Raw genomic sequence first — 24741 nt, forward strand, 5'->3', positions numbered from 1 at the left:
TCTCTCTCTCTCTCACACACAATGAGACAGCTATCTCCCCATGTCCACACACATCCGTTCCTCACCCCTACCCCTCCTACACACGAAGAGCCAGAAACTTTTTCATTGCGTGAGAACACGGTGACCAATGCACATCAACACCACACATAAAAACACCCCTACGGCCACTGCAACATCCTACATCCACTTCCAAAACTGTTGTAGAAATGTATGGTATAAACACAAACTGAGAATGTTCTGCGTTGAGGTGTTTGACATCCAAAGCAGGTTTTTTTCAGAAACTCTCACGGCGAAGAACAAGCGTAAGGACACAGCGACCGTGCACATCAACGTAAACACAAAACACACCTCCGACCACTGCAAACACCTACCGTCACTGTTACAGTCGTGAACATAAACTGAGGACTTATCCGTACTTCAGTCGCTGAGGTGTAAACATCCCCAGCTGTTGTTTGAGGGCTGCTCTTTAGTTTTTATGGGTTTTTTCTTCCTCTTTTGTTCTTTTTCGTTTTATGTGTTGTTGTTTTTTCTCAGAAACTCCTACACCGTAAAAACAGGCGAGAGAACACAGGAACCGTGGTAATCCACAACACAAAACACATCTACGACCACTGCAAAAGCTTCCCGTCACCACTGAACAGCACGCAAACACAAACTGAGGCTTTCTCCGTACTTTCTTCGTTGAGGTATAAACATCCCCAGCTGTCTTTCTTTCTTTTTTTCCTCCCCAAGCCTATGTATGTTTTCTTCTGACCCCTCATCAAACTGCGCTCGACACTCGCCAAAGCTCGGCTACCACGCCGCGGTAAACCTAGTTGACCTTGCGATAGGGGCCAAATCAGGTCCCCCTTTCCCAATGCTGCTTACCGGTTTTTGCTGCCGAATGTCTACTATATGTACTTCCCACGGTTGTTGTTTGTTCGTCTTCGCGCTGCTTCTCCTACTACGAGTTTGCTTGTTTTTTAAAAGTTTATTTTTTATTTTTATTTTTATTTTTTTCTCTTGTCGGGCACGCTATTGACAGTACAAATACCTCAAAAGAAGACTTGTCCAAGAAACATGTCTCTTTCTTTCCCTGCGGCTGATGCTTTGTAGCTAGAGCGGGAATGACCTTAGACATTTTGTCATTCGGACACAATCACCTCGATACAATAATCATTCAACAATACTTTCATCTAGATATAACATTCGTAGAGAAGACGTCCACGAATCGATCACAAAAACGACACTGACTATAACAAGTCCGACGAATTCTCTTCGACTTAAAAAAACAAAAATTCCACGAGCGTTCACTAAGAGCGACACAAACCAAACACGTAAAACTGCCCGTAAAACGACAAGACTCGATCGTATCACTCGAAGATAACTGCTATGACCTCTTGAGCTGTGAATTGTGGGGGCGTGTCTCGCGCGGGATTTCTAAAAGATCCCTCCCGTTTCCTCCCAAAGACTGTCCCCTCCCATCCGTCCCATATATGGCATGACACCTGGATTTAAGTGTTGGTAAAATACCAGGTAAGACCGCACTGTCTTAATTGTCTTGATTGGGTGGGAGGAAGACGGGGTGGAGGCAGAGAGATCTCTCAGTGGGTGGGGGAAAGGGATTATACAGTCTATCCATGAATTATGCAGTGAAACCCCTTTTAAAGACCTTCAAAAATCTGAGAAAGCCAGGCCTCAAAATAAAATAAAAGGAAGCAGTCTTGAAATGGAGGTACATTTTACAAACCTTATTCACAGAAAATGTGAAAAACTAGGGTCTGGTCATGGTCTTAAAATGCACATTCCATTGTATGACTTGACAACTGAATTCCGTTGTGCCTAAAATGGGTGTGCGACAAAAGGTCGAGTTTTACCATGTCGAGGCACAAAAGGTCGAGGACATTATTTTGGTCAAGAGTCAAAAGGTCGAGGGCGACAAAAGGTCGAAGGTGACAAAAGGTCAACAGCAAAACGTCTAAGGGACAAAAGGTCGAGGACTGAAAAAGGTCGAGGATTAAAAAACTGTCGTCATAATTTTCTGTTTACGTGTGTGTTAATTTTTTTGCTGCTTGGAGAAAACGCTGCTTTGTGTGCATTTATAACTGTTGTGTTATTTGTTTAGTTATTCAAAACAGTGTTCGTACAAAGAGTGCCTTGAGTGACGGGTGTTTGTGTTCATGGACCCACGGCTTTGTCGGTAAATGGAGCGTAGTGTGGTCAACAGTGCTGGTAAATACACTCGACACTCAACAGATTGTTGTTGGTGAAACATGTCACTCTGCTACTGGTGTATATGCCTTGCCGTGGCGTAGCAGCTTGCGTGCCCTGATGATCCAAAGAGCTATGCCGGCCGGAGCCTTCATAGTGCTCCTGGCAGGTGTAACCACGCCGGACAGGTCCGAGGTGAATGGGGCCAGACTAAGTATACACCCTGGCACTCCAGGTTGGGGGTTGTGCGAAGGGCTAACAACTCATCCATGGAAAAAAGTACTTGTTACAGAAACGTCAACAAGGACACTTTGGATGACCTGGACTTTGCAGATGACGTGGCCCTTCTTTCCCATACCCAACAACAAATGCAGGAGAAGACCAGCATTGTGGCCAACAACTCCGCTCGATTTGGCCTCAACATCCCCAAGGGGAAGAGCAAGGTCCTTAGGACCAACGCAACAGCCAACACGACCCCCATCACGCTGGATGGTGAAGCACTGCAAGAGGTAGACAATTTCACCTATCTCGGAAGCATTGTCGACAAGCAGGGTGGCACGGACGTTGATGTTAGAGTCCGGATTGGCAAAGCAAGAGCAGCTTTCCTTCAACTGAAGAACGTATGGGCATCAGCAGACCTGAGCATCAACACCAAGCTCAGGATTTTCAACACCACGGTGAAGTCAGTCTTGCTGTATGGAGCCGAAACCTGGAGAACTACAGTTGCCACCACAAGAAAAATCCAGACCTTCATTAACACCTGCCTCAGAAGAATCCTCCGAATTCGCTGCCCTGACACCATCAGCAACAAAGACCTTTGGCAGCGAACAAAACAGTTATCCGTAGAACAGGACATTCTGCAAAGACGCTTCTGGTGGATTGGCCACACACTCCGCAAGACGACAACCAGCATCACGCGACAGGCCCTCACATGGAACCCGCAGGGCAAGAGGAGACGAGGCCGGCCGAGAAACACCTGGCGTCGTGACTTGGAGGCAGAGGTGAAACACATCGGCTACACCTGGAGACAACTGGAGAGATTGGCCCAGGATCGGAGTGCCTGGCGAGCTCTTGTTGGCGGCCTATGCCCCGGACGGGGTCAAAGGCATAAATGAAAATGATGAATGAAATGAAACATGTCACTGACACGCTAAAAGCTTGAGTTTTCGTTTCCTTCTTTTTTCTTTCCCATCATTTAAATTTTGAAAGCATTTGCAAACGAAGAGAGAGTTACATTTCGAGACAGAATTGAGCTCGTCAAATCACAGAAAGGAAACGACAAGGCAGTGCACTGCTGTCGTTTTGTCTTGCATCCAAAATTATGAAAACATATACTAAGAACTGATGTGTCTGTTCGTGCGCGCGCGTTCGAGCGTTATTGTGTGTGTGTGTGTGTGTGTGTGTGTGTGTGTGTGTGTGTGTGTGTGTGTGTGTGTGTGTGTGTGTGTGTGTGTGTGTGTGTGTGTGTGTGTGTGTGACCATATTCACAAATCACCCCTGTGATATGCACAATAGGCACTCGAAGCAGAATTTTCATCACGAATGGACACAGAAAATTAAATCGAAATTTTTAATCCTCGACCTCTTTTAATCCTCGACCTTTTGTCCCGTAGACGTTTTGCTGTTGACCTTTTGTCACCCTCGACCTTTTGTCGCACTCGACCTTTTGACTCTTGACCAAATGTCCTCGACCTTTTGTGCCTCGACCTTTTGACCCTCGACCTTTTGGTTCTCACCCGCGTTAAATACCAGGCAAGACCGCATTGTCTCAATTTCTTCGCGCCGGTGAGGCTGGTTTAAAAGTAAAGAGGGGGGAGGGGGCGTCCTTTTAACCCTTAAATACTGCAGGGTCAAACGCGGGGGGTGTCTTGTGCGAGAGACTGGTCCTGACCCCATCGATTCAAATTCAAAACAGAGATAAGCGAATCAAGCGGGATGTTTCAAATGTTTGTGTTGTCCACCCCCGAGTCGTCTGCAGGTTGATAGATAAGACAGATGACTCAATTTCTAGCCTCAAGTTTACTACAGCGGTGAAGGACTTTCAAACAGGCGCGTGTCTGAGAAGACGAACATTAGTCTATCCTGTAAAGATACCGCGGCGTTCCCTCCTGTGCAGACTACCTTGTAATTGTAATTCAATCAACATGGGTGAAATGAGTATTTCGATTTAGTCCACCATCATGCCTACCACTGTTATGTTTTCACTAGAATTGCTTACAAAATAAAATAAGCACTATATGCTTGAGTGAGAAATCCTAAACGCCATATATTTTTTATGTCACGATAAAAAATTGAATAAAGTCTTGTTTAAACCAACATGGGTTTTAATGAGGGCTTCAATCGGGCGTCAAACGACCATGATGACCGAGAAGTTTGAAATGGAAACCTATCAATGTGTAAATATCACCACAGATGCTTCCAGGCTTGTACATGGAATAAGCTTTAGCACCCGTCCACTTGGACACATACCAAAACTGACCAACCTGTCTGTTCTCTGTGCAGAATAGGACATTTTCATGAAGTTAATTTCGGAGCCGATATATAGGGGAAGGGCTCCTAATATGGACCCCTTTTTGTTTCATGCTGATAAATAGCTTGTTTTTTTGCAAAGAAGTTTCATTTTTTGTTTGGTAGTCCTTCTTTCTTAGGTTAAGCGTTAGGCCCAATCAAAGTAAAATAGCTTTGATACACATTCAGCAAAAATTAAATACAGAAAAAATCACAAAGGGTCCATATTAGGAGCCTGGGCGCCTAATATGGACCAGTGAAGCGGCCTTCACGAATCACTGTAAAAAGCCCCCTATATTTCAAAATAACATGATACAACTTAGTGTACAAGTCAGCCTAATCAAAATATGCTCTAGATGTATCTGTTTCGGGTTGATGAGAGCATTATTTGAAGCACACCAGGAAACTAAAGAAGCTTATCAAAAACAGAGTGAAAATAAGTGAAATTATCAACTTCCACAAAATTAATGAAAATAGCCTTTAGCTTTTATTTTCTTCGATTTGTTGAAGGTGGTCCATATTAGGGGACTCGCACATACTTTGAGATTTTGCTATTATTTTTTGTTTGCAGTAGAAACTCGGGGTCAACACTGCTAAAATGTAACAAATACGGGTTTAGCTGTCATATATAGCCATGTTTGATGAAAGCTTTGGCTGTAGACAGAAAGGAGTCCGTTTTAGGCGGCAAATTTAGAGTGAACGCTGCCAAAAGTGAAAAAAGAGAAAAAACCTGACGGTTTTGAGATTTCTGTTTCTGCAACTGTTTTGACATGTGCAAGTTATCCAGAGAGGGTGAATACAGCGAATAAAACTTTTTTGAGCGCTCTAGCGCCGTTAGTTTGTGGTGGTCCATATTAGGAGCCGGTCCATATTAGGAGCCCTTCCCCTACCTGTCAATGACAATGTGTTTTCGATGCAAAGTGGAGTGTGTGTTTTTTCTAAAAACAAATGTTGTACGTGACACTAATATATATGCCAATGTGAGAAAGGGATTCTGCTTATTGTCCACTCTCCACAGGAAGCTGACTTGACGTCTACATGACCTCAATTAAAGAACATAATGCAAGTATATCTTTCAGTCCGCGTCACGTAGAGAATGCATACTCCAGTCAGTGACCAGCTAAAGGCGATGTGTTGTGTAATCCACAATACGGTCGGATTTTCTGCTTGCTTCTCCTTCGGGGTGCACTTCAGTCCGTTTCCCCCACTATGCTCATCCCCTTAGGAATTTGCACTGCTATTAATACCTCCAAAAACTGAAACAGTTAATAGTGTGTTGCTGTTCCCAAGGGGTGATACCTAATAGGACCTAGCTTTGTTGATTTGCTAAAGCTGTAACATAGGCATAACTTCTTTGCATACCTTTCCATGACTCTAAGAATGGCCGGTGTGTTTTTGATACTGTGAGTCAGCTCTGAGAAAGAAAGGGGTTCACTGTGGCTAACAATGGATTGTTATTTCTATTGTAGCCTGAGAGTTTCAGGTGGTAGGCTCTGAATAAAGAAACTGGTGAAGTCTATCAGTGACAGTGTGTTAAAAACAATTAGAGACATTGTTGTATGTCTCAAGAGAAATATAATCTATAGCTTGAATCTTGTTTTTGTCTCTCTTTTCTGCGCCTTTGGGTCTGTTTTTCTGTTTAAAAGTAACATACCTTACCACTCTCGGGTTTAACTGTTGCATGTTAGTTCACCACAGGTATCAACCCTAACTTGTAACGAACGATACTCAAACACGACTTAGCGGAAGAACACATTTACCTCAACGGTAACAACTGACTTTAAAGTCAATCATTGCCGCAAGGCTTAAAACCCGACAGATTTATCCCCTTTGAATGAACTCCAGTGTTCCACACATCGGAACAAAACTGCCACACGGCACATGCCCGCATGCAGCACAACCGAACACATGTTTCGATAACTACACACGGTTGAATAATGTGTTTCCAACATCAGCAATCTGTTCCGCGTAAAACGCGAGAAATCTCGCATCGTGTAATCGAATCCAGTCACTCACAGCGGTCGTCCACCACAGATCAATCCCTCCTGTATAAAACTGCAGGTAAAAATCCCAGGTATGTCAACCCCAAGCACAGGCGCTGACACACGACGAAAACACAAAACGCACATTGTTGTTGCCGTCTCCGATCGTAATTCGAAGAGAGGGAGAGGGAGAGAGCGTAGAAATGAAAAGTGTCGCCTCTTTTCCAACGTGCAACAGTTTCTCTCTCATGCATCATCGCTTCCCTGAGACACTTATGACGGATCGGCGATCACTGGCCCGTGAATATCTTACATCCAGGTCACGCCCTCTCCGGATCACGTGACTGCCTTATTTGGCTGACACGGAAGTGCATAAGGGTCAAGGTGTGTGTCGCGCTTGTGCATGTGCGTGTTGTTTTGTCTTAGTCGTGTTCGCTCGACTGCTGTGGCTTCAAATTACTCTTGAGGGTTGTAAGCAATGACAAATCTCCTATTTTAGTATGACCTTGTAATTGAGATTATATGCGGTAGCTCCTCTACAGGTGTGTTTGTTCTCCAAATTTGGTCTCTGCTTTTACTCCTATTTTCCTGGAAGTCGCCCCGCTTACATTTTGAAATACGGTCCTAATCTAAGCACCATGAGGCTAACATTTGAGAGAAAATAATGAAACAAATCTCGAAGAATATTATTTTTAAAACCATTTTGGAGTCAAAGTTTGCAGTCGGGCAAATCACGTAACTGCAGTACAGTATCAAAACACAGAACACGTTTATGTGAGGGGACGGCAGCTGCATTGGTCGTCGCACCGACATAAAAGTTCAATCGCACCGACATAAATGTACAACAGATTACTTTATGGAAACGAATATTTTCTTCGGGCGACCAAGATCTGCCAAACTCATGACGTCACACACTTCACATGCACGTGAAAAACAGCAGAGTAAACATCACACAGTCGCATCAGTGTCAAATTATACTTGTGGAACCATTCTCAAAACAGGGCAAGACAAATGAAAGGTAAAAGGTACGTGTTGAATTGCCTTGCTAATTTTTTTTTAAACCTACACCTACCACTGACGCAAATGGAACGGGGAAACTATTTTCGAAAACGTCAAGGCAGAAATTGACTAACGTCGCACACATACTGCAAACATGAGTGACCCCCGTCGCTGCCCCTTACACTCTTTTCAAACACCTGACCAGGTGCAACTGACGCAGTAGAGGGAGAGAGAGATACGGGGTAAAGCCTATGCATTGCAAGGCCAGCCAAGCTTTTTGCACACACACGTAGCTCTAGGGAGGGGCAAGAGATTCGAAGTCATCCGCAAATCCACATATTCATAAAGGGGCGTGGGAACTCGACAAGCACAGTGGAACCCCCCTCCCCCTCCCCCCCTCCCCCCTCCCCTTTGAAGACCTCGAACAAATCTGAGAATAATCGGGTCTTAAAAGAATGAATGTTAAAAATGGGGGTAAAGAACGGAACATCTTAGATAACAGGATCTTCAAAAGGCGGGTGTCTTTAATTAGAGGGGGGGCTCAAAGGAGGTGGAGGGGGGGGGTCCAATATACAAGAGTCTGTCGCTGACGCTAACACTGACACTAATAGTGCTTTATCTGTGTGACGCAAGTCCGCAACCAGTCAGGTCGGTTCACGGGGTCACCTAGGTCAAAGGACACGTACCCACCGGCAAGACATTCATTCACTACAACGTCAATGTCCTGCCCATCCTTCAGGATGTTGTGTTCCCTTTTCCGGTGTTCTCAGCTATAAATAAATATAAAAATAAAAATTAAAAAAAGATCGCAAATCAATTATAATTATATTATCCGCTCAGACACCAAGTCTGAACATTCTGAAGGGCCATTTTAATTCAAGTCAACAGCGACAGATAGCAGCAATTCGAGCCTGGCTGTCGAACCTTATAGAAATGACCACACAAATGCAGGCGAATTCGGACAGTTACAACAATACTTTGCGTCTGTAGTGGCTATCTGAATATATCGGCAGAGGAGATGTACGCGCGCAAGAATCTGACGTTCAAAAGACACGTTTTAGACTAACGCGAAGTTATAAAAGACCATTGTGTCAGAGACGCTGTTCATTGAAAAGACAGTTTAAAGGAAGACAACAGCCAAGTCTTGAATGTTGGGGAGACACACACACACACACACACACACACACACACACACACACACCTACAGTCGCAAACGGAAGCAGTAACATTTATCTGAACTTACTTATTGCATGTCTCAGCATCGATGTTCTCGTCCCACGCGCTTCATTCATAGTCTCACCTTATTTTTTTTCTTTATTTTTTTATTTGATTAATTTTTTTTTCTCTGTAAATCCTCCTGTTTTGATTAAGTTCCCCATACCCCATTTTGTTCTTCTGGTTAATAATTGTGTTGTCCACCATCATGAAAACTTGTGTAACTTAGCATTGTTATGGTCACGTCAAATAAGCATCTGCTTGAGTTCGTGTCCTAGCTGCATTTTCGTCAATTGTTTCATGTCATGTATTTTGAATAAAATTGTGTTTAATTAAACCAAAAGGAAGCAGTCTTGAAATGGAGGTACATTTACAAACCTTATTCACAGAAAATGTGAAAAACTAGGGTCTGGTCATGGTCTTAAAATGCAGATTCCACTGTATGACTTGACAACTGAATTTACCAAGGCCTCACGCCCACAACAGCTAACTAACTGTCCCTCTGTCAGTCTGTGTCAGGGGGGTCATTCAGTGGTGAACAACAGCAGTAATGGGAACAAAACACCGTGTAAAACGAGTGGGCAACAGGAGAAACATAGCCTGTACCTTACACAGTCTCGGTCTCTGTCTGTCTCTTGTCTGTCTCTGTCTGTCTCTATCTGTATCTCTCTCTTTCTTGTCTCTCTCTCTCTGTCTCTCTCTCTCTCTCTCTCTCTCTCTCTCTCTCTCTCTCTCTCTCTCTCTCTCTCTCACACACAGCCAAACAGAGAGAGTAGAAAACAAGACTATTTGGGGCCAAATCCTGGGTCAACAGGACCACACAGCCGTTCGACTAGTGATTCAAGAGACTGACAAGTTGGCCTCACCTCGCCCCTTGATCCCCCAAAGCGGTTATAAAGCTGGCCACAACAACTATCTAATCCCTCCATCCTCACATCAGCTTGTTAATCGGCTCGCATGCGACTTCTCTGACTCTCTTTGGATTTCTGTATGGAGGTTTCATTCTCTGTCTGTCTGTCTGTCTGTCTGACTAACTGTCTGTGTTTCTGTTGGTTTCTTTTTTTCTCTCTCTCTCTCTCGCGCACACACACACACACACACACACTCACACTCACACACACACACACAAATCGCGGATTCGTTCGATCGTTTCGTTGCTTAGCCCACCCTACCCCCTACCCAACCCCTTCCATCCCACCCCCACTCACCACACTCTGAGGAGGGCTGCCATCCTAAGAAGCTCAATAGAGCAAAGTTTCCGACAAAGAGCAAGTCAACCATACGTGACCACTATTCCTATCAAAATTAAAACAGAAACGTGATGCCACCAAGAGATTTGAAAATGGATTCTGTGTCAGAATGTTTTGACAAAGATGGCAGCAAATAATGACATTAAACAGTTGATTATAACTCCATTCCAATCTTTGGCTTGAATATTTTATAAAGTTTCTGAAGTGTCTGGACAAGGCTGTCAAGGTAGCTACATGAAAGTGTCTGGACGAGGCTGTCAAGGTAGCTACATGAAAGTGATGACATTTTAATGAATGAAAGCTATCAAGTCTGTTATCTACTGCAATAACTTATAACCTTTGAACTCCCCACTCACTCTGCATGTGAGTGACTCTCTCTCTCTCTCTCTCTCTCTCTCTCTCTCTCTCTCTCTCTCTCTCTCTCTCTCTCTCTCTCTCTCTCTCTCTCTCTCTCTCTCTCTCTCTCTCGTGCATGTGTCAGTGTGCACAGGCTACAACTTCGACAAATACAGCAAGGACAGTCAAAAGGTGTGCTTTTTGCCAAAGCTCACAAAAATTATGGGCACAGCCGCAGATGTCGTGTGAGCTTAGCGATTATTTTTCGACCTTCTTTTTTTTTCCCTCAATGTTTTCCGCCCCCTTTTTGTGCTCTACTTTGACTGGGATTTTCCCTCAAGCGTCAATCCAAAACAAAGGTTGCATGCTCTTTTGGGTTTGTGTTTGTAAACTTGTAAGCCAAAGCTCTGTTTCTAACCCATTGTCCATTCTCTCCTGTCGTGAAGAATAACCATTCTTTTCCTAAATGTTCCGAGCAGACAGCGTTAGTTGTATTCTGTACACGTACATTTCGTATGACACGGCCTAAATGGTTCCCCGTGATTTTATCCAGGAAGTTGAATGTATGTCTACACGATGTCGTTGCGCAACAAGATTTATGACGTTTTCGTGACTACGTCACAACAGCACATGCCCCTTGTCATTGTTGGATTTAATGTTGCACCGTACGCATGGCACGTCTGACGCCCTGTGACGTAACTTCCGTCTTTTTCCCAGACGGTGTCCATCCGTTTGCAATAATTATCGCTGACATCGATGTCTCCCATTTCTCAAGTCGCTGCGAACCTTTGGTATTAAAAAAGCTTTCCTTCGTCGGTATATCAGTGGATTAATCAGTATTTCTGTCCGTCTGTCCATCTTGCAAATAATTATGTGTTGGACATTGCAGACTTAGTTCCTCTTTGCCAAAGTCACTTAATACAACAGCTTTTCATTTTAAGACTGCAATGCATTGTCCTTTCAATGTGTCCGAGACTGCAGTTTTTTTGTAATCAAATGAAGACGCTCTTCTTTTTAAACATGCAAGTACAGAAAAAGATTTATTTTTTAAATACTGGAAATAATGTCAAAGTAACCCTCAAACCTCACAATAGCAGATGCAGCCTTCAAGGTAACTTTAGACCATCGATCATACAGCTGAGCACACAATGGAGCGAACATAACCTGTACAGTTCCATGTGATAAGCTATTGACTATTCGTGCCACAGAAGTTTACAGGCATGTATACATTACAATCCAAGCATGAGACTGCTGGATGGATCGTAACAAATCCTTAAGTCTGACATCTGTCAGTCAATAATTATCATTCATTTTCTAATTATATCATACACTAAGTAATATGCGTCAATAAAAAAAAAACCAAATTTTACTTCGATATATCTTTCTCATTCCTCATCGTAACTGTCACGCCATGGACACACAACAGCCATTTTGACACAAGTAAGCAAAACACTCAACCCACCGTCTCCCAGTTTGGGATGCTAGTATTGAGCTTTTTAAGCTTAAAGGTACCCCCCCTTCCCCTTTAAGTCGCGAACAGCTGCAAAAACCTGTGTAATTTTCAAAGCAAATCGAAAAACTCTTTGACGTTTGTTCAACCACACTGTGAAGCATAACCGTTAAAACACCATGACACAGCAGCACTATGATCATCCTCTATTTTAGTGAAAGTTGGATCAAGCACAAAGAAACTTGCCTCTTATCACCACACTGTAGCACAACTATCGCATTTCTTTTGTCGAATAAAGGACACCCTTGTAACTCCTGAAAAAAAACCACGCACGGTGCACACAACATGCACGAACACACTCCTGCTGTTTCTTCTACACACCCAACCCCAGTTTATTGAGCCAACACCTGGGACGAAGATATAAAGACAATCAGCCATTCAAAAACAGATTCATGAAGAACACAAAACTGCCAAGGGGCGTAAAATAAATGGGATCGTATAAGGGGGGGGGGGGGGGGGGAACCTGTACCTCCTACATAAAATCGAAGCTGCGTGCGACGTTATCGAACCTTAACCAAGTCAACCTCAATCTTTGGAAACATCTGTTAGATGTAGATAAACAGTATTCAGACACACCTCGGTAATCAAAACACTGACACACACAGTCAGTGCGGATCGAACCTAAATCAAGTCAACCACAATCCTTTAAGAAAACACCTGTATGATAAAGATTATTCAGGCACACCTCAACAATCAAAACACAGACACACGAACTGTCTAGTTGCGTGGAAACATCTGGGTGAATATTGACGAGTGTGTGTATGCTTGACAGAGCAGATCAACATCTGAGGTCCACCATGGTGATTAATACATTAAGATGTAGATATGAGATAGAGATATATCGATACCTGGTGGGGGGGGGGGGGCGAAATCCAAACTGTTATTTTCTTGCATGGTGTAAAAACAATTCCTATCTCCACTTCTTCCTTTTTATCGAGATGATGAGAGCTTTCTGCTTCTCTTTTTGACCGTCTTCTCCTTGTTGTGTGGCCTTACGCTGTGTCTGGACATTTTTCAAAGAATATCGTCCCGTCGTGTTTTCTTTCTAAACGACTTTCTTAAAAGACTGAACAGGCTAAGATCTCGCATACACCTAGAACAAAAGGGCTTCCTCCATTGAATAACTGGCAGCAAAAAATTATGGTTGCACAGTTCCCTTGATAAATGTTCTCTAAAATAGCTTTCATCTCGCGAAACAAAAATCCTCAAATCACGAACAAGAAAATGACCCAACTTGATGTCCCAACATTAATTGTCTGCGCCCGACGGACAGTAAAAGTGTTGCCCTTTAGGCCAAACAAAAATATATGTTGGTTTAGGGTAACATGACCCCCAAAAATAGGGTCGGTAGGTCGGCGGTTTTTTTAGTCTCGGTATGGTTCGCAAAATGTGCAAGTGGTGGGTTTTTTTTGTTTTTGTTTTTGAGAAATGAAAAAAAAAAGGTTTTAGGGTCGGCGGGAAAAAATAGGTTCGGTCGGGTTACCCTAAACCAACATATACTGTTGTTTGGCCTTACATTGCCTTGAAACATTTTGTGCCACTATACACATAACTTTTCCCGTCGGCACTTTTATCTCACTTCTTTCTCTTTTAAATAATGTTTTTTTCCTAATCCTCACCGAGTATAAGGACTCATGCAGTGACCTAAAGCAAAAGACAGACAGACAGACAGAGAAAGGTGCCAATTCCTGTTGCCTTGGCGTGTGTGTGTCATCATAGCTTGGCACCCCCTTCGTGCGATGATGCAAGGCTTTCGCTCTCGTCAAGGCGTCCTGCTAACTAATCTTCACAAGTCCCCGTGTTTGTGTTTGTGGACTGATTAGCACCTCGATGAGCACACACAGGCGAACAGCGCACGGCCCAAAACTCACTTTGAGTCCCTCTCTGTACGGGAACTGTTCAACGCTGACAGTGGGACACGGCACTGGTCCCCGAAAAAGGTGTTAGCTGTAGTCCTGTCTGTGTTTGTGAACATACTAGGTTCTTGGCGAGGGCACCTAGAAGAAAAGCGCACGACATAACCCTCACTTTGAGTTACTTTGCTATAATACTACCACCGTTCATTGATTGCAGCACGAGACTGCATTGGTCTAAAAATTAAAACAATGGGCTAGCCGTAGTCATGACTGATTCTTCTGCTGTTTATGTTTGTGGTAAGATTAGCATCTTGGCGAAAGCACCCTAGCGAAGAGCACACGGCAAAAACCTCTCTCTGAGATGCTCCCAAATAGGACCACCGTTAGACGATTGAACTTGGACACTGCGCTGATCCTAAGTGTGCATTTCGGCTTATTGCTGTCTGGCTTGCCTGCTGTCAGGTTCAGAAACTGAAGCGTCGGCATGTTTGTATTTGAGAAAAGATTTTCACCTGCGTTCGATTATCAAACAGGTCCTTGCCCCCCCCCCCCCCCCCTCCCCTCCCATTTCTTTTCCCAAAATCCCCCAACCAAACCCCATGGCTCAGCCTACCCTGTTTTTCCAAATCTCCTGGCTTATCTTTTGTTGAGATTTCAAAGCTAATTCTCTGCACTTGAAGTGGAAGAACGTGCTCTAGTCTTAACCTCGCACGGCTTTAGGTCACTACGCCCTCGTCCTTACCACTTGCATTTTTTCTACACAGACACTTACTGAAATTCAATTCCCTGATCAATTTAGTTATCCTGATCCATGCTATAAAATGCATTCTTGTTCGTCGTGACGATCACATGCAATCCAATGAATGATTGTCTTCATTGTTTTCTCTCCGGTCATACCACAAGCACCACATGATTCGGACAATCCAATGCCTTAAAACTCTCACAAATCCAAACCACTGTGCAGCGTTTCTTGAGTTTCTTCACTTCTTCAACAACAGTTTGGAGTCTGCTTTATTAAAACAAACATTCTCCGTTTGATGTTTTGGTCTTAATCTTAAACACATGAGGCAGAGCGCTATTTTAAGATCTGAGAAACGAATAAACACTCGAAATTCATACGGCATGTGCAATCAAAGTAAGACTAAGAGTGAGTTGAGCGAAACCAAGCTCCTGGCACCTGATCGAATAACAAGCATTGAAATGAAAAAGCGTCTTACATCCTCAAAATAATGCTTGCTCATATAAATGCTCGTTATTTGATCAGGTGCCAGGAGATTGGTCAGTTTCGCACAACTCTCACGTACTCTATTGCACATGCCGTATGCATTTAGAGTGTTTAATTCCCTGTCTCTCAAATATAATAAGGCCTAAGAAAAAAAAATAGGTGTGGTTACGGTAACCCGACCTACCCTATTTTTAGGGGCCGACCCTATAACTTTTTATTACATTTGTCAGAAAAAAAAGAAAAAAAACGAGTGCAGAAAACGCAATGAAAGCAAAATCGCCTGAGTCGCACAAGTAGGTTTAATTTGTACACATTAGAAAAAAAAGTTTAAAAAAAGTGATTGCCTACCTACCTACCCTATTTTTTTTGGCTATGTTACCGTAACCACACCTATTTTTTTTGTGCCTAATACAAAACACACCATCTCCGCATATTCGGCAGTGTTTAATCCTCACAACGCTGTAAGACTGTCTCAACTGACCCATGACTCAGAGCAGTAAGTATATAAGTAAGGTGGATCAGCTAAAGTGACAGCCAGGTACTACAGACTGACATGACACCGACGGAACAGGTGTGTCGACAGGTAATGTCTTCCTGTCAAGTCATTTGTGGAAGGACATAGATTCCCTCTCTGCGTGTCCAGTAAATATCGTTGTGTGACTCCTATGAATACACGTGGACATAAAAACCAGTGTCAGAAACGGGTTCGCTACACTATGAACTACTTCACTGCGATTGCCACAGGGAATGTCAGTGCAAGTTCGATACCGGAAGTTTGAGTTAAGTGCGAGACTACGAGGGCTGGAATGTACAGGAAATTGACCAACTGGCCATGGGTGGGAGCAAGCCCAGGAGGTCCGATTGATTGCCATCACAAATAATTCTCAGTTTCAGCCGGTTGCTGGTTCCTACCCATTTGGTACCTTTCTCATGCACATCGGCTCAGGTGTACACGCATCAACTGCACCGGACTCTACCAAGTTGTGCCAGAACATTTAAAAGCACCCATGTTTTCCTCGTAAAATGCCCATCAATATCAGCCTGGCTTTTAAAAGGCGAACGACAAGAAGAAGAAGAGCCTCGCTTTTAACATTTGTATTAACTTAAAAATAAACAAAAACGTCACTTCTTCTCAGTTCACAAAACGGTGCACGGTCAAAATCAACAATCCCAACTTCTGAGCTGCACACGAAAATATATACTCACAAATTGTTCAGCTGCGTGATGGACAATGTAAAGTTACTATAAAGGTGGCACCTACATAGGGCCCTTCTTTCACAGGAAAAAAAAGGTGATAGGAGGAGGGGAGGAGGGTGAGATGTCGACCTTTGGAAACCCCATAACGTCAACCTGTGCCAAGCCTGTAACAGTGCTAAGCCAATACGAATACCAATATCAATATCAATACCAATACTAATAATAATACCAATAGGATGGTGGAGCTAAGGACCTCGTGGAGAAGCCAGGACGCTGCAGTTATTATAGGTCCTCAATACTAAGCTTCAGGCGTCCAAAGCATCTTAGCACAACTGTCCTCACAAGGTCAATGATCGACTGGCGATTTCTTGTCCACTAAAGATCCAGAGGTCAGTGACAGGTAGGCTGCGTCAGACTGGACAGTCTTTCTTCTGCCCTTTTAGGCCAACGCTGTTCGGAAATACGAAACAACTCAGTACTACGACATTCCCAGAAGCCAGAAAACCTACGATTTGTTATGGCAAGTGACACAACATTCTCAGTCCTTTTCAAGAACAAGAGTTGGTAAAGTATCATAGCTGTTTGGGATAATAGTATCGAAATACATTTTTGTAAAAAGCAGAGTCTTGACAAAAGTTAAAGCTTTAAAGGCAATGCAACCGCTGGTGTAAATAACCAAACTGCTTCACTGTGAAGAACACTCCCCACACGAAACTACGACGGGTGTGCAGAGGGAACAAACTAACACAACATACCTTTCCTGGGAAAAACACACAGCACAGTGTTAGAAAACACACATGCACATGTATACGACGGTGCAACTTGCGTTTACAGCAAACTCGTGATGTGAAGTTTAACAGAATCCACCTCGGGTTCTGTTTTTACCCGAGTCAAATGTCGTACAAAACTATTATGGGAGGTACGCTGTACAACAACATCAAAACTTCAAGTGTGTCAAACCACACACAAAAATCCTAGAGGTTTCAAATTAACCATACCTGTGAAGGATTTACTCCTGGTCCTAGTTTCAACACGAACAGAACAAAGCGTGTGTAATTATATATATGCCATGATACCTGCTGTCTCGAATGTACAGTGATTACAGAGCTCTTGTTTCGCTTATGTTTGACACAGCAATTTTCATAGTAAATCTGTATCCTTTATCTGAAAGGTTTTTGTGTCTTTGTTTGTTTCTGTGCCCGTACTATAAAGCAGAAAATCGACAATAAAGTCCTTTTGTTAAAAAAATAAAACTGTTTGCTCGTAAGCGCCCAAAGAATAACAGAAACTGGAGAAAACAAATCGAGATCCAAACAACTTTCTTCGTCTTAGCCGCTTTTGTTATTACGTCATCACGATGACATGCAAATTTATGCATGTTTCTTGTCATGGCATCGCCGTCTGCATCGTACAAGGTGACACAAACTCTCGCCTCTAATTCCAAAACATTGTTCTCCGACCTATATATCAGCCACTCAGCACATCCCTTCAGAAATATTAACGCCGAAGAAAAATAGAAGGAGGTGGGAACGTGCTGAGAGAGAAAACCTCCGACCATTAATCAGTAAATTTTCTTCTTGTCACTTGCAAATTAAAACCGTCCGTCACAAAACACACTGCAACTGAAACGTAGTTAAAGCATTCTCAGTTTCCCGTCGAGATAAAAAAAAAAAAAAATCCTTTCTCCGAAAACAGAAGCCGCTTTTGTTGGGTGGGTTTTGATTCGACTGCACACCAGCGGAATCCTACCGTGTAACTTTATCCTCTTTTTCTTGTACGCTAAAATTCGCACACATGTCCTACTTGCACTTTAACAATGAAAGAAAGTCGAAGGCACGAATGAAATCTAATAACACCATTTTCAACCTTGTCAAGTCGTTTTCATCTTCTCCACATCTGGGGAATATCTTATTTTGAAAACATTCTTTCCTACACTTTTCGAGTAGTTTTCGTCTCCTCACCACCCCCGAAGAAATAAAATCCATTTTTAGTTGTCCCAAGCTGCAAAACGTTTGCGCTCTCTCTCTCCAAGTAAGGAACAAGTGGGTGATATTCTCCCAAGTGTTTGTCCAAACCCTTCGCGGCGAATACCTGCGTTGAAAGCGGAGGTAAAGGCTGTTATGCCCATTGCTGTACGTCTAAGGAGTTCAGACGCTGTCTCCTCGTGAAAGATATATGAGTAATCTGTCCTCACTTGTGTATGCACTGTGAGGGTGTAGCTATGAATGTGCTGTAAGACAAATTAAACAACAATACTGCAATGGCCTATGCTCGCGTTTTGTCTCCAAATAAGGACGCTAGGATTATTATGTACACTCGTCCCGCAAAGTGGTATGACGATGAAATTCTTCTTTTCATTAACGACGACGTTCGTTTTCTGTCAAAACTGTTACTGATCATGTTTCTTTCAACTCCGAAAATTATTTCACAATTTTATAAACCTAGGCTGAAATCGCGACCGCTTTTCTTTTACTCCAGCATAGTAGATCGCTGACAAATATTTGATGGAATCTGAATCAAAGACCTTAATTCATTTAACATCAGGCGAAGTGGATAAAATAACAGTTTTCAAGTACAGACAAACACAGATAAGGTTAATCTATTTCTTGCTTCAAACAAATATCTGCATACTAATCGGTGACAAGTTGCAGCTATGTTAGGATGTATATATGTGCCTTTGAACTTATCCCACGTTAACAAATAAGTAAAAACAGGCAAGCGACAAAAACAAACTCAACAAACTTCGTAAACGCCCTCTTAGAATTAAGAATATGCAAACCAATAAACCATTTCGTGGAAGTTTCCGGTAAAGCTATCGAACTAAAACGTTCATTACTTTCAAAAGTAAAACTCATAACATCTCACCTAGATGTAAGAAAAACTGTTTTCTCCAACACACTGCAATTACCGCACAAAGTAAGACGCTTCTCTCACAAAAAAACATCTACACTGTAAAGCATTGTCCTATTGTTCGAAATCCCTCTGAGTTCTTTTCTGACTCGATTAAGATTACCTGTTTTTACGTCTTGACTCTTAGTCATAATATCCCCCGATAATCAAACCTTGATCAAATATGCAAATAGGGCGGAGCTCATTTGGCTACCATACATGTGAGGTCGATCATCTGTTGCGTGTTGTTAATTGGAAGAATATTGACTAATGACTCCGCAGAGTAGAAAATAATGTCGGCTTCTGGTGTGTCGCACTCCTCGAGATTGCAAAAACATCATAATTTTGTCGGGTAACGCTCCAAAAATGTGCTGACTCTGATTGTCTCGGCCTTTGATAAAGTTAATGAATCAGTCTTCAAATAATTTAATTATTTAACATACTTGGAAATCTAGGCTAAACAAGTACATACCGAAGCCAGAAAGGGTCAGCAGTTAAAAAAAAAATTAAAAAAATTGAAAGTTGTTTTATCAAAGTTAAACATTGTCTGAAATTTAGGGTAAAGGCTGTGCTGTCGTCAGAAATAGACAACAATAACGAGAAAAAATACAACACACACCACACACAAAAACACAACAACAACAACAACAACAACATTCACAATATAACCTAAGCAGCCATGTCGACGTAAGGCAACGCCAACAGATGTTATCTAATGTCTCCGCAACAATAGTATAATATATATGTACGACTTTGAACGTAAACTGTCAACGTACCGATTTACAGTTACTCCAAAGCAGACCAACCCCATCCGTTGCAAAATAATAAAACCGATCCTTAACGCAAACAGGTCAAATAATATAACCTCGCTACTGAAGGTGTGCGCGAAGGATGGGTGGCAATGGGGGGGGGGGGGGGGGGGGGGGGGGTGAAAGAGAAGATGGCCTTCACCTCTTCTCTTCTGTAAGATCAACATGCGATGAGCCTGTCAATATTACATGTCTGATGCCTTCTTGGAGAACTCGGGGGTTTTGTCGTTGTGTTTTTTGTTTTTGTTTTCGTTACCCAGCTCGTTATGAAAGAATACCTGTGAAAATGATGACAGTTTGTCTTATACACACGTGAAAGCACGCACTCACTCGCGAACTCACGCGCACAAACGAACACATACACAGACAGAAAGAGGGAGCACACTCGGCATATTGTGTGTTTCACAAACCGCGAACTATCGGAGTAAATAGAAGTGAAATTGTTTCTTTTCATCCTCTGTAAGATATTATTTCATATTTGCGGATTATATCCGCCGCGAAACCTTGGAATTAAGACTTGCATTCAAGTTTGCCCTTGCCCCATTCAGGGTCAAAAGCTACACGTATACTGTCAGTCTAATCCCTCCCTCTAGCTTTACCCCATTCTTTTCATTAAAACAAATTATGGGCCTGATGTATTATATTAGGCCAAACAAAATTATATGTTGATTTTTTTTATAATTTTGTTACTTCCCTTCGTCTCGGTATGGTTCGCAAAATGTGCCAAAAGGTTGGGTTTTCTGGGTTTTTTAAAGAACAACATGTTTTAAGGTCAGCGGGTAAAAATAGGGTCGGTCGGGTTACCCTAAACCAACATATATTTTTTCTTTGGCCTTAGTAGAGACTGGTTTCTGTGTCTATGTTCAACAACAAAGATCTACATAATACACGTACACAGTGAAAAAAAAGAGAGGACAAAAAAGGAGCAGTTTTTTTTTTAATCTGCCGATGCATTGTTGGCATTCGCACAATCAAACAAGAAGCTCATCCTGTTCTCCCTACTTTGCATCTTATAAATATGTATCACAGACACCTACTTGTAATTCTTCTCTTTTCTTTTCTTTTCTTGTGTAATAAATCTGCACTGCACCATGGGTGTAAACGTCAGATGTTTCGGTTGTGAAGCTGCGCACTGTCAGGAACGAACATTGCTTTTCCCTTCTATGGTGAAATAACTTTACAGCTGAGTTTTTGTTTTTTTACAACGGGAATTCTTGTCTCCCTTACGTTGCTGGGTAACGACAGAACAGACAAGATCGAATTCGTTTGCTGCGACGGTCAGGAAATACCAGTGTTATAAATAGTAACTTACACTGCACAACACTTTCTACATCATCATGACTCATGTTCTTGAATTTCAAATATATATGTCGTATCCATTCTGTACAATTTGCGCATTATGTACAATGAGCAGCATATCGTGCTCATTGTATACAATGAGCAACAAGTTTTGCTCATTGTATACAATGAGCAAAACTGTTGCCCATTGTATACAATGAGCAAGACCATAAAGTTGCACATTGTATACAATGTGCACCGAGTGAGCAAGATTGTTGAATGACGTTCAAGCTACACTGATATATGAATCATAGTGAATGGTAAAGTGTTCAAATAACGATGTTTGTTATGTTTAAGCATTGTTTTAATTCTCATTTCGCTAAAACTAAACAGTGTATTAAGAATTTAATTATTGTAAATTAAAGGGGCAGAAAACAGCTAAAAACAACTTTGTTTTAAAAAATTCTTTGATGCATAGGAACCACTTTAGTGAAACCGCACATCGATAGCGCTGTTAGTTTGGCTGGAAATAAAATTTAACTTTGTAGTGGAAGTAGAATGACGTCATATTTTTTATTTTAAAACGGCCGTAACTCGCTTCAAATTTGACCAATATGCATGCGTTTTTTTGTTGCTTTCGGCGTTTTGAACTGGCGTGCATGTGATAAGAAAAAGAATGGAACGAAAAATTCAAAACAATTTTTTCAAAAAAATATTCAAAATCTTTTCTTTTTTTAAAATATATTTTTTGTTACATTTACCTAGAGTAAAGAGTAAAGAGTAAGCAATCTCTTTTTGGCCCGAAAACATGAAACGACAGCAACCTGTTGACTGCCCCTTTAATTAAACAATAAAAACAAATACAACAATTAATGTTGTTTCAACACACGCACACACACATAACATTCGTTCATAATAACGCTCACATTGTCATGTCATGCTAAAAGTAAGAGATAGAAACAACAACGTCAGCTAATGAGAGCGTCGTTTTCACCGCCTTTCACACTTTTTCTATTTGTGAGTAAAGGGTTCAAATAACGATCTTGCAAACTACGTGCGATTTTGACCAAATAGGACTGAACCGAACTCGTGTTTGAAATTGTTTGGATTGTCTGTCCACTCTCTTTCTTTCAGTATTTTAGTTTCGGTGTCAGTGTCAGTCTGCCCGGCGATAGAACGCGACCACCATGGATCAAACGAATGTTATGTGTGTGTGCGTGTGTTGAAACAACATTATTTGTTGTATTTGTTTTTATTGTTTAATTAATTTACAATAATTAAATTCCTAATGCACTGTATAGTTTTAGCGAAATGAGACTTAGAACAATGCTTAAACATAACAAACATCGTTATTTGAACACTTTACTCACATATTCCATTCAACCATTCACTATGATTCATATATCAGTGTAGCTTGAACGCCATTCAACAATCTTGCTCACTCGGTGCACATTGTATACAATGTGCAACTTTATGGTCTTGCTCATTGTATACAATGGGCAACAGTTTTGCTCATTGTATACAATGAGCAAAACTTGTTGCTCATTGTATACAATGTGCAAGATATGCTGCTCATTGTACATAATGCGCAAATTGTACAGAATGGATACGACATATATATATATATATCTGATTTTGCTCACGGTTCTGTGAAGGTATAATACTATGTCAGTCATCCCACCCCACATGAAGGGAAATCAATTAAGACAACGAGCTAAAATGTGACCCTCCACCACGAAATGAGTCGCATGTCACCTCGCGCGGTTCTGCGCTAGGCTTAATATAAGTCCTGGGAGTGTCTGGTAACAGTGTGAGGGTCACCTTAGTCACAGGCTTATAACTCAAACAGTTTTCGCTCTTTTTGAGTCACTTGAGAAAAAGTGACTCTATGTAATCGGTCAGTGTTAGTCTGTCCGGCCGGCCGGCCGTCCGGCCGGCCGTCCGTAGACACCACCTTAACGTTGGACTTTTCTCGGAAACTATCAAAGCGATCGGGCTCATATTTTGTTTAGTCGTGACCTCCAATGACCTCTACACTTTAACGATGGTTTCGTTGACCTTTGACCTTTTTCAAGGTCACAGGTCAGCGTCAAAGGAAAAATTAGACATTTTATATCTTTGACAAAGTTCATCGGATGTGATTGAAACTTTGTAGGATTATTCTTTACATCAAAGTATTTACATCTGTAGCCTTTTACGAACGTTATCAGAAAAACAAGGGAGATAACTAGCCTTTTCTGTTCGGCAACACACAACTTAACGTTGGGCTTTTCTCGGAAACTATAAAAGTGACCGGGCTCAAATTTTATGTGAACGTGACTCCCAGTGACCTCTACACTTTGACGTCTGCTTTGGTGACCTTTGACCTTTTTCAAGGTCACAGGTATGTCTTGAAGGAAAAAATTGAAATATCATATCTCTGAAACTATTCATCGGATTTGATTCAAACTTTATAGGATTATTCTTTACATCAAATTATTTACATCTGTATTGTGTTGTGAATAGCAATTTCTTCCTGTCCATCTGATGCCTCATATAATATTCAGAACTGCGAAAGTGACTCGATCGAGCGTTTGCTCTTCTTGTCTAAAACGGTTTTCACCACTGGATAGAGCATACAAAACTCTTTAAGAAAATGTAAAAATATGAAAATCATGCAAAGGTGACATGCGACTCATTTCGTGGTGGAGGGTCACAAATGTACATGTTGGCAGACACTCTCTCTCTCTCTCTCTCTCTCTCTCTCTCTCTCTCTCTCTCTCTCTCTCTCTCTCTCTCTCTCTCTCTCTCTCTCTCTCTCTCTCTCTCTCCCCCATCAATTCTACTCTGACCCCCTGAAGCCCTCTATCAAAGAAAGCAAAACAAAGAATCCACTTATCTCCTCCTCCACCCCATCCCCCCCCCCCCCATTCTTCTCACCTCCCCCCTCACCCCCACCCACCTCAGCCCCAACATACCCGTCCATCATCGTGCATGTATCAATTATTGATCAAGCATCACGCGGATTGTCGATATGTAAACAAACCCTACAGGCCACTAACACCGCGTCCTGTCACTCATCATAGGCATTGATTTTTCACACTGACATGGCCACATAGTAGTCGCCCTCCCACCCACGTGTTGACACAATCTCTCTCGACAATCTTTTTCATAGCATTTGCGTTTCCTAGGTCATGAAAAGAGATTATCCATACCAGCTTAGTATCAGCTAAGATCAGTTTCACTTTTTTTTTCTTTGTTTTTTTGTTTTAGTTTAAAAAAAAAAATTTAAGATTCAGTTTTGTTTCTAGAAAAGCATCCGCTTCGGTATTGTCGTTCGCTGTTCAAAGAATACTGATGACGTTCTTCATTCCTCTGTTGAAAAAATCCAGTTGCTGTTTTGATTTTGCTTCTCACTTTTTCTAAAGCTCCCTAAAATCAATCTTAAACTTATCTGCGCCCTATCACTTGACCATCGTCCGCTTACCATAAACGCACTCTATCCCACACACAGTTTT

The 24741-nt window shown here is 42.0% G+C and overlaps 1 protein-coding gene across 3 annotated transcripts in view; it reads right to left on the reverse strand.

Annotated features, from left to right (window-relative positions):
• LOC138970768 (serine-rich adhesin for platelets-like) overlaps nt 1–24741 on the reverse strand; it is a 162479-nt gene that overhangs the window by 111620 nt on the left and 26118 nt on the right. The window lies entirely within an intron of this gene.

Source organism: Littorina saxatilis, linkage group LG7 (genome assembly GCF_037325665.1).
Source record: "Littorina saxatilis isolate snail1 linkage group LG7, US_GU_Lsax_2.0, whole genome shotgun sequence".
Lineage (NCBI taxonomy): Eukaryota > Metazoa > Mollusca > Gastropoda > Littorinimorpha > Littorinidae > Littorina > Littorina saxatilis.